At 32.7% G+C, this 12087-nt stretch overlaps 1 long non-coding RNA gene across 1 annotated transcript; it reads right to left on the bottom strand.

Annotated features, from left to right (window-relative positions):
• Positions 1-2325: 2325 nt before the first annotated feature.
• LOC104245340 (uncharacterized) lies at positions 2326-7265 on the bottom strand. Its single transcript, XR_011404410.1, has 4 exons — positions 7024-7265; positions 6848-6937; positions 5831-5961; positions 2326-2899 (listed from the first exon to the last, which is right to left on the bottom strand). It is a non-coding gene; the product is annotated as an uncharacterized lncRNA (long non-coding RNA).
• Between the last annotated feature and the right edge of the window lie 4822 nt (positions 7266-12087).

A 12087-nucleotide genomic window follows, 5' to 3' on the forward strand; every position in this document is an offset into this window, starting at 1 on the left:
ACTATATAATATTCCTGAGGACTGTGGACTAAGCAGTGATAGTTGAGAAATTGCCAAATTCACAGATTGTCTAAAGTTGGCTTCAAGACAAATTACTTGTCTTGGAATTTTACTGCTTAGTCCATGTTTCACACTGCACCTTCTGCTACAATCATCACTCCCTCTTCTCTTCTCTTCTCTATTCTTTTTTCCTTTTTTTTTTCTCTTCCTCACAAACAATCCTAAGTTAGATCTGAAGGATTTTTCTTTAAAGAAAAAAGAAATACCAAAAGTTTTGGAATTAATTCCCTCAAATAGTCCCTTCACTTAACGAATTTAACTAGTAAAATTATTTATCTTTTTTTAACTCCAATAAAATCACTCATGTTTATCCATATATATATCTTACAAAGTAATAATGGCTTGAAAGTCACTTAAAGCGAAGTAGTTCCCAATTTGCACCCTTAATATATGTGCTCTTTTATGATTTACACCTTATTCGTTTTTTAATGATTTGCACCTTAATCTCCTTAGTTCCTTGGAAATCATAAATAATCTAATATTTTAGTTATCTACAATGAAAGTTAATATAATTAAAAGCAAAGAAATTAACCTCTATATAATATAAATTCACCGAAATGACTTCAAACAATTTCTTCATTATCAGATTATATGACATCTTTCGAAGGTCTAAGAAATTGGATGATGGAAGAGAAGACACATCAGCATGTTATTGTTACTTGAATGGAGTAAAAATGTAAAGGAAATTTGATGTCTTGTTAAGTAAAGACGTAAAGCAAACTTGATGTCCCGGCTTTCTTACCATATATTTGATTTTCCTTTTCTTTTGAAGGAAAGAGCTACATATTTATTATAATTGAGTTTTTCTTTTCCTTAAAGGAAATAATAACTCTTTCATGTTTGGCTAGTACTTTTTCTTGGAAGAAAAAGGGTTTCTATAAATTGAAAATCCTTCCTTCTCATTCAATAATATTCACAATATAGTCATATGGGGTTGCGAGTCTTATTTAGGGGAAGAACTTTTCGGGACAAGTGTTACTGTGCCACTTGTGTTTGCCTCTTTGTGAGGTTGTTCTCTTGATATTTTGTACTCTCTTTTATATTGCGAATTGCTCATCTCCGTCCGTGGATGTAGGTCAAATTGACCGAACCACGTTAATGTTGTCTCTAATGGTATATTTCTCTTTTGTTATTTGATTTAAAATCGTTCAAGGTTTGTTTTGTTAGCTTTCGCATGACACCTGGTTATTTTGATCCTAATAAGTGGTATTAGAGTGAGGTTCAAGACAGGTTCATCTTGGCGGGTTAGTTCTATCCTCAACATATTTGATGTAAGCATGTTTTTTATGAGAAATTTGACTAGAGTGCTACTTACGTGGAGACAAACTTTGTGGCGGGGATTTAGAGATGTGACCTGTTAAAGGTTATGTGAAGAAGGTGGATCAAATTATTTTGTCAGAAAATTCAGGTCAAGGGACAGAAATGCTAGGTGTTTGTCCTGACTTTCTAGTTTTCTTTCTTTTGAAGGAAAGAGCTACATATTTATCATAATTGAGTTTTTCTAACTCTTTCATGTTTGGCTAGTATTTTTTCTTGGAGGAAAAGGCTTTAGGCTTCTATAAATTGAGAATCTTATATTCTCATTCAGTAGCATCCACAATGTAGCGATATGAGGTTTGAGAACACTACAACAAATTTGATTATTAGTGATGAATTATTTTGTCACCTAAAATTCATAACTCGTCACAAAAGGCCTTTGGTGACAAAATTTTTATTGTCAATCTTTCGTCCTTAAAATACCGTCACTAATAGTATACAAAGACAACTTTGTGTTTCGTTACTAAATAAAGTTATATTAACTACGAAATCGTTTTTTGTCCATAAATTAATAGAATTTATGACGAACTTTTTCATTAAAAAAGATATAAAAAAATCGTAGTTGATAGTGTATTTTCGTCACAGAAAAGTTCATTAATACCGACAAAACTGCTTTGTCACTAATTATTTAGTTTAATTAGCAACAACATAAATTGTCTATAAAATTATATATATTTCGCAGTTGAACAATTGCAATATCGTCACTAAAGAATGCCTTTTATATACAAAAAAAATACTGTCCCTAATTGTATAAATTAGTGACAACTCTGCTTTTATAAATAAGGTTTACAATCGTAGTTAAATTATCATTTCATCACTAAAAATATTAATTTTACTGACAAAACAAAAACGTTACTACAAAATCATCATGATTATTGACAATTACAATTGTCCAAAATACAAAGATAATTCATTGTCAAAGAAAATATTATATTATTGATAAGGAAATTCTAAGTAAAGTCTATTTTTTGTCACATTTATGATGAACTAATGTTCTACAATAAAAATATGATTGTCTAAAAAAGTACAACATAATCAAATCACTATTGCATCGATCTCCTTTCTTGTGAGCTCTTTCCACTTGTTTTGGAAGCGAAAGAAAATTTCTCAACTCATTTGATAGATCTGCTGATGGAATTGCTTTGATTGACCTTCATTTACCAACTAGGATCTCTAACATCATCTTTTCTCCTAAAGACTTCTTAATTTCTCAATACCTTTATGGAATTGCTTTGATTGACCTTCATTTACCAACTAGGATCTCTAACATCATCTTTTCTCCTAAAGACTTCTTAATTTCTCAATACCTTTATTCTAGCTTGTCCACAACCTTCCTTGACTCCAATGGAAAGAATGTAGAATTGCTCGAGACCTAGTGATTGATTCTTTTTCTTTTATATAGGTAGGGTTGGGCAGCGACTCTACTCCTTGAAGTGAAGAATCGAAAGTCGTCGTTCGTTAGACAAGGCCCACGTGTTGTGCATCTCTGGTGTTCTGGTCGTGGGGAGAGGTGAATCTGCACCTATTTATAAAAAAGGTCAATTCAAAATACTATTTAACATATATATTAATATAGATATCAAAATGCAAAAAATATGGAGCATATATATTAGTAGTAATTTCTAAATTACAACTGAACTTTATCATTACAACCTTAACATAAGTGAAAGTTCACTGATTCCTAGTATATCAACACAAAGTTTACATCACAAACTAATCTACGTGACAACCGTCTGTTCATATATACGCAACTACTAACTATCAAAATGTAAGGTAAACTATGTAGGCTTTCTCAAATTAGAATCAAACATGCAGTGAATTGAACGAGCAATTACATGTAGTTATTATTTATATTCTTATTCATTCATTTCACTGACAAGAAAAAAGAAGATAGAAGTTTCAGAAAATAAAATCCAAGCAATCCTTTAAAACATCATAGAAACAAGGCACCCACTTGTATAACAAACAGCTGTGATTAGGCAATAACACTGATTAAGTAGCCAGAAGGTCCTTTTTATCAAGAAGCTAGTAGACAAATAGCTTGTGAAAATCCAAAGTCTTCTTTGATGACTCATTTATACATTCGCTATTAAAATGTTATGCTTGTTAGTGGATGATGTTGTCTGCAATGTTAATACCTAACATTATAATTCACATTCACTGTCCCAAGGATTCACTGTCATTATAGTTTCAGTAATTTACCGACTCTATTCTTTGTATCCAAACATCAAATTAAATAAGCAAACCGCAAAGAACTTGTCAATTAAGATGCAATAAGTGCAATTTAGTTTTAGTTGGGTTTCATCGCTTTTTCCTTTTTCTTTTAAAGTCAAAATAGCTAAATTATTTCCATAAATCCAAAGGTCAAGAAGACATGAACATATCTAGCTTTCCAAATTAGGAGAAAGAAAAAGTAGAAGTACTCTGTTAATCCCTTACACCAGTTCTCAGTTTTAAAGGCACTTAAAACATTTAACAGTCCTATTTCCATACCCCCTCTTCTACTTATAGTAGCAACTACATATGTTTGGCAATTATTTGACGATTATATATATATATATATATATATATATATATATATATATATATATATATATATATATATATATATATATAAAATAATCAAATCAATCCTTCAACTATGGACACTATATCAAATTAAAAATAATACTCTATAGAATAGTAACTTGTAATAAATTTACCTGATTGATTCGAGAGTTCGAAAAACTAGGTGGCAGTTGACCCCCAAAATGTTGAACAAAAAAACACATTTATTGGAGTTGATAATAACAAGAAAAACAGAATGACTAGAATATAAAAAATCAAGAACAGTAGGAAGCTGATAATAATACTCACACATTTCACTTGAGCACCAAAATGCAGCCGATAATGGTTTTCTTACTTATCCCTACTTCCAAGCATCTTACACATAGTGACTTTAATTTTTCTTCATTGCAAATGTAACTACAGTTGTTTGTAAATTATTACTGCATATAAATCACATAACCAGAGTATAAATCCAGAAACATTAAAGTGAAACAAAAATTGTGAAGGGCTCTTGGACTTGTTATATTTTGTTCATCTTCACTTCCTAAGAGACTAAATTGGAAGCAACTATTTCAATGACTGTAACTAATGATGCAAAATACAACAAATTTAGTGGAAAGAGGATTTAAAATATTAATAATGATTAGTCACTTCCAAATCAATCTTTTGCATTTATACCCTATTTTATGCATTAGGCAGTTAAAAGCAGAAAAATGGAAGAATAAAAATAGCATTTTTCAAGAAAACAGAGATACAATCCGAAAAGATTCATCTGAAAGCACTTGATGATTAAGAGATAATCCAATGGTGGTGGTGAGCTTGTAGAGCAAAAGTGTGATAATAACTGCTGCTAAACGTCCTCCCAATAGAGTCGAAGGATCTCAAAGATGAGATTTTCTCAAAATATTATCTTTTCCTTCTAAAGATAATCCTGATATGAATTGGTGATTGATGTTAACTTTCAATTGTAATCTATAGCTAGACTACTAAGCTTATAGAGAAAGCTATCAAAGGAAGACCAATGGCAATTCAACTCTGGCTTTTAGGATACCTGATTCCATGTTTACTAGATAAGTTACCGAAGGTATAACTATTATAGTTCTAACTTTTCTAATATGGCTGATTAGTACCTAGTAAAGCAAAGCACTTGTCCTATTCACATAAGAGCATAATAGAGAAATTCTTAAAATTAGCATCAACGCTCGAGTCATGTTTACCCTATTCCTCGTTTTCTCCAAAAGCAAGATGGTTATCATAAAATTACTTACTTACTGATGGTTAACAAAAACCAGGTAAGTTTATGAATAGGAGCCAATTGAAAAAATGAGATGCACAAGATGAACAAAGAATTACACAGAAGAAAAGGGAAACACTAAAGGAAAAAAGGGCAATAAAAAAGAAGATTTAAAGGCAATCAATTCTCAGCAAAATTTTTACCAAATAAAAATCTTCTAGCAGTTAAATTTGCCACTTGATTTAAAAAAGGGCATTATGCAGAAGTTGTTAGAAATTCACACGGTAAGAGCTTAATTACATATTTATTTTCACGTATATCATCACAAAACTCAGTTGCATAAACACCACTGCCTTTCTAGCTTTGAAAAAATATTACTGCCAAAATTCATGTTTCAGAAGAAATTACATCCGGCAGCTACACAAGCAGGGTTGTGTTTCACAATGATGTTTTCTCCTATCTCATAGCAGCATAAGACGTCAGTAAAACACTTAAAATATGCTATAGAATAAGACATTTCACTTATAGACAATGCACTTGGTGCCAAATGCTACTTAGTTTTCCGCAGAAGCACAAAATGTTATAAATAACACAAGAATTTACTGAAGCAAAAGAAAAACAATATAATCATGAGAATTAAAAGCAAATATTCAACCGCAAAAATAAAAATACCTTCTGCAAACGTTAAGTTGCTCTTAAAGAAGTGGTTGTCCATTAAGATACAAGATATAAAAACCATATATGCAAACGTTGACCTTGATTTCACTCACGACAACATTCTTACGAGCACGTGTCCTAAGGATCTGCCATGAACACATATCCATAAGTATCTATCATGAACATATATCCATAAGTATCACCTTATTTTACACCATAATTAGTTAATTACACATAAATATAAAATGATAATATCTCTCCAGATTAGCTACTGATCAAAACACATAATTTCATAACTTTTGTTCGGAAGTATATCTCTCCACATCTTCTAGCCTCATTCCATGTTCTTTTCTACTTTGATCTCATAGTTTCTTTTTTGTGTTTCCTTTCACAAATACTCAATCCTTCACATGTAAGAGTTATATCACTTAATAAACAGGGGGAAAATGGTCACTTGCACTATCACTTTCCAGCAAACTTTTGAGTCTCAAGGTACACACATTAACATTCAACCCAGAACTGGGAGGTGCAGTTGCTGGAAACTGAGAATCAAATGTGGTGATAAGAGTAAGGGACCGGTATCGATTGGCATCAACTTTCACTTGACCAAAAGTCAAACTTAGTTTGGAATTGATAATTGGAGCTTGATTACTGCTAGCCACATTTGTAGTCCCAAAGATAAATCTAAAACTCCAAAATATATATAGACTAGGTGCATATGATTCACGTGAAAGGGCAGGATTTTTTGTTTCTCATGGTCATATGCGACCAGTTCACAGTCAAGAACAAATGATGTTGCAGAAAATTTCCAGATTATAAATACAACTTTATATGACAATTCAATAGGATATCTAAAAATAAAGTTAAAAATGAAAGCTCTATTTTCATCAAAAAATGAAAGCTCTGTAGTATTTTGAATGCATAGAGAAGTCCAAAGTGGTTGAAATAGCATTCTCCATTGCCAGACGAACAGTTAAAGGGTCTGAAAATAAGACCTAAACATTTATTCTTCTTGAAATTTAAAGAGAAAACCTCTGGAGTTGTAGTATCGGTTCTCAAAATCAAAGTCATGTTCACAGGGCACCTCGTCTGAGCACACGAATCCATACTCCATATCTGAATCTGCCAAACACACACGCACACACAAAAATTAGATAAAAACTGCAAATTAAACATAATACTAACAAAACAATTACTGAGTAAATTACCAGAACCAACCATTAGCTGACTTGAGATGAGTAGGAATAAAAAACAAAATAAAAGAGAAATTTTGATCTGTGAAAAAAGAGAGAATTTTCAGTTTCTCGCTCCAAAGTTTCGCAAACCTTTCTTCATCTAGCTTTTCTGTGGTGACGAATGTCACGATGGGGGGAATTCTGAGAACCCCGAAACTTTGCTTGAAAAAGAGAGGGAGTTAGGGTTTGGTTAGATATGTAGAGTTTAGTAGAATGAGAGGGAAAGTGGGTTGGGAAAAAGAAATGAGAGGGAAAGCGGAAATAAAGACCTGCCAACTAAAAATTAGGCAAATGATTTTATTGCAGGGTTTTATTTTAAGAAACCTCCAAAAATTGCACTAGAATAGCGAGGATATCTGAAACGCCAAAACTGAAGCAATATTAACCTCTGCAACCCTATTTTTGTAGTGAAATAATATGTGATCAGCAATTTTATTTTTGTAACTAAATAGTATTCCGTCAATGGTGTTTAATATTTTTTTAATAGGAAATCTTATTAGAAAAAGTTTGTTATAAAAATTTGAATATCATCCCTAAATTAGTACATCCAAATATGAAATCTAATATTTATCACAAAAAATTAGTGATTTGTGACGAATTTTTAGTTGTAGCTAGACACTATATTTTTTGAGACAAAACCTCACCGTGGCTAAATTAAGTATTATATAGGGACAATAAAATGATCGTCACTAATTATCTACCTTATTAGTGACAAAAACTATGGTCACAAATAAGTACAATATTTTGTAGCTAAAGTTCACATTATTTAGCTATAAATTTTTAATTGTTGCTATTTTAACAATTTTTTTTGGGACGAAACTTTTTCGTATGTAAATTTAAGCATTTATTAAGACAAAAGATATTTCGTCACAAATGGTATACAATGTCAATGACAAAAAAAGTTTCGTCACTAATAATATAATCTTTGTAGCTAAATATTTCTCAATAAATGACGCCAATTCATTTTTTGGTGGAAAACTTTAGTGGACAAAACTTTGCTATAAAATTTTGTATTTCGTCACTAAAAGTAAGTGACTCGTGTATTTAGACACAATAGGTAATTTTTGTCACGAAAAGTTAACAATTAGTGACAAATTTTGTGTCGTAGCTAAAAATTTTGTAGTTAAATGTCACATTTGTAGTGAGAGTCTTCTTTAGGGGGGAGAACTTTTTGGGACAAGTGTTAGTGTGTCACTTGTGTTTGCCTCTTTGTGAGGTTTTTCCCTCGATATTTTGTACTCTCTTTTATATTGTGAATTACTCATCTTTGTTGGGTTTTGTTATTAATAACAAAAGAGGTGTGAATGGAAAATGGTGGGAAAAGAAATGGAAGGAAGTGAAATTTTGAATTAGTTCACTTTACTAATGCACTTTATCCTTCATTGGTAGAAGGAAAGAAAATCTTTGTGTATATATATAAAAGCTCATCTTTTAGCTCTTAAAGAGTTAAGAAGAAGGCAACCCTCACGTCGTCGTTATCGTCGCTCGCTCGGCTTCGGCTTCAGATTCAGATTTGGTCAAAGATTGATTGATTAATCTTTTTGGACAAAATTCTTTTTAATTATTTAATTAATTAAATTAATTAACGAAAATTCAATCCGAAACAACTCGCGACCCGGTCCGATCCGGTCCGTTTTCTTTCCCGGATTAATTTTAAATTTGTTTGTTTTTCCCGCAATTTTACTTACGAAATCTTCTGATCTTCTTCTTCTTCTTCTGCACAAAAAAAAATTCAGTGTGTTTTACAGCCTTCGAGTGGTTCGTTGTTCATCGGCGTTTTCGGTACCAATACTTCGGTGAGTTAAATCGTTCTATCCTGGGAGGATATATTCCAGAACCTCGGGTACTTGAGGGGAATAATTTCCTTAAGGACACACTGTGTATTCAGTGGGCTCGATTTATTCCTACATTATTTTCAAAATTTATTTTGACGCTCCTATACTGTTTTTAGAATTTATTTCGTTAAACTGGTTCTACTTATTTTACTGTTTCTGATTTTATTTTAGAAAGTTTAACGTTTTATTGGTTTTACAGCAATACAGTTTTAATAACAATCTTAAGGAAATCAGTTTTATTATATTCTGTATTCTGTTTCTGGAGATTAAAACCTGTGTGGTTTTCTACTCCTTCTGAATTTTATTGTTCTGATTTGAAGATATAAAAACTTCATCAGAATATTGAAATTCAGAAAACGATTTGAAGAACATTAAAACTTCATCGTTTTCTGTGAAACGGTATATAAAAACTTTAGTTTTTTACGTACTATTTACTGATTATAGTATTGTTACTATTCTGGTTTTGCCATTAATTGAACTCTTCTGTTGTTGACAGTGAGAAATGGCAATTGATAGCGGAAATTCTTCTGTGACTGTTGCTACAAAGACGATAGCCTGGTCAAGCCGCACTACTGTTCCTCCGGCCGAGAAACCGGGAAAATATTCTGGAGCCAACTTCAAAGGATGGTAGCAAAGGGTGTTCTTCTGGCTTACCACACTTGGTATGCAGAAATTCACTAGTGAAGAGCCTCCAGTGCCTGCTGTGGACATGCCGGACAATGAGAAGTACATGATTGTTGAGGCGTGGAAGCAGTCAGATTTTCTTTGCAAAGGCTATATCTTAAGAGATTTAGAGTATGACTTGTACAATGTGTATAGTGCGATGAATACTTCGAAAGAATTATGAGACACATTTGAGAAGAAGTACAAGACGAAAGATGCATGGTTGAAGAAGTTCGTGGTTGCCAAATTTCTAGTCTATAAAATGATAGACTGCAAAACTGTGGAACCCAAGTTCAGGAGCTTCAACTTATTTTTCACGACCTTATTGCTGAAGGTATGGTCGTGAATGAAGCATTTCAAGTGGCTGCAATGATTGAAAAATTGCCTCCTTTTTGGAGAGATTTCAAGAACTATCTTAAGCACAAGCGCAAAGAAATGAAGTTGAAAGATCTTGTGATATGACTAAAGATTGAGGAAGACAACAAAACAACCGAGAAGAAGTCTCATGGAGATTCAATGATTATGGGAGCTAATATCGTTGAGGAGACTGCTCCAACAAGTAAGAAGAGGAAGAGGTCTTCTGGACAGACTAAGGAGCAAAACAAAAAGAAATTCAAGGCCAACTGCTACAATTATGGAAGAGTTGGTCACAAAGCCCCTGATTATCGTCTCCCGAAAAAGGATAAGAAGAAGAGCCAACATAGTGGAGAAGAATGATGGCATTGATGATCTTTGTGCAATGCTTGCGGAACGCAACCTAGTTGGAAATCCGAAGGAGTGGTGGATTGACTCTGGAGCCACTCGACATATTTGTGCTGTCAAAGAAGCATTTGTGACTTACTCTATTGTTGGTCCCGAAGAAAAGATTTCCATGGTAAATAATGCAACAGCCAAGATTGAAGGTTATGGGAAGATATTCTTGAAGATGACTTCCGGCAAGGTGTTAACGCTCAACAACGTTCTTCATGTTCCTACTATTAGGAAGAATTTAGTTTCTAGTTCTTTACTTGTAAAGAATGGATTCAAATGTGTATTTGTTTCTGATAAAGTTGTTGTAAGCAAGAATGAAATGTATGTTGGAAAAGGCTATCTCACGGAGGGCCTTTTCAAACTCAATGTAATGGTTGTTGACAGTATGAATAAAATTTCAACTTCTTTTTATTTATTGGAGTTAAATGATTTATGGCATATTCGTTTAGGACATGTCAATTATAAAACCTTACGGAAGTTAATTAATTTAGAAGTATTGCCTAAATTCGAGTGTATTAAATCGAAATGTCAAATATGTGTTGAATCTAAGTTTATAAAACATCCTTATAAGTATGTTGAAAGGAATTCAAATCCTTTAGACTTAATTCATACTGACATTTGCGATATGAAATCGACACCATCTTGAGGAGGGAAAAAGTATTTTATTACTTTTATTGAAAATTGCACTCGATATTGTTATGTTTATTTGCTTAATAGTAAGGATGAAGTGATTGAAGCATTTAAGCAATACAAGAATGAAGTAGTGAATCAATTGAATAAAAAGATCAAAATGATTAGAAGTGATAGAGGTGGAGAATATGAATCTCCGTTTGCAGAAATATGTTCGAAATATGGAATTATCCGTCAAACTACTGCACCTTACACACCTCAATCCAACGGAATTGCGGAAAGGAAAAAATCGGACATTAAAAGAAATGATGAATTCTTTATTAATAAGTTCCGATTACCGCAGAGTTTGTGGGGGGAAGATATCCTTACAGCTAACCGGATACTCAACAGAGTACCCCACAGCAAAACGCAATCTATTCCATATGAAAAATGGAAAGGAAAAAAACCCAACTTGAAATATTTCAAAGTGTGGGGGTATCTAGCAAAGGTATAAGTTCCTATACCTAAAAAGGTTAAAATCGGACCAAAAACAGTAGATTGCGTTTCATTGGATATGCTACAAATAGTAAAGCATGTAGGCTTTTGGTTCATAAATCCGATAATCCCGAAATTCATGTTAATACGGTAATGGAATCAGATAATGCTGAATTCTTTGAAAGCATCTATCCGTATAAAACTAAATGCGAGTCGTTAAGTAAAAGACCTAAACGACCTCGGGAAGAACCAAAAGAAAATACTCCAAGTATAGAAGATCCAAGGCGTAGCAAACGTCAAAGAACATCTACTTCCTTTGGACCAGATTTTGTGACATTCTTGCTTGAAAATGAGCCTCAAACTTTTAAAGTAGCTATGTCGTCTTCTGATTCAGGATTTTGGAAAGAGGCAGTCAATAGTGAGATTCAATCAATTTTGAATAACCATACATGGAAATTGGTTGATCTTCCTCTGAGAAATAAGTCTTTAGGTTTGAAATGGATCTTTAAACGAAAAATTAAAGCTGATGGCACTATTGACAAATATAGGGCAAGACTTGTTGTCAAAGGTTATAGATAAAAGGAAGGCCTTGATTACTTTGACACTTACTCACCAGTAATAAGGATAACATCTATTAGGGTGATAGTGGCACTAGCGGTCGTGTATGGTCTTAAAATCCATCAAA

This window comes from Nicotiana sylvestris, chromosome 12 (assembly GCF_000393655.2).
Source record: "Nicotiana sylvestris chromosome 12, ASM39365v2, whole genome shotgun sequence".
In the NCBI taxonomy this organism is placed as follows: domain Eukaryota; kingdom Viridiplantae; phylum Streptophyta; class Magnoliopsida; order Solanales; family Solanaceae; genus Nicotiana; species Nicotiana sylvestris.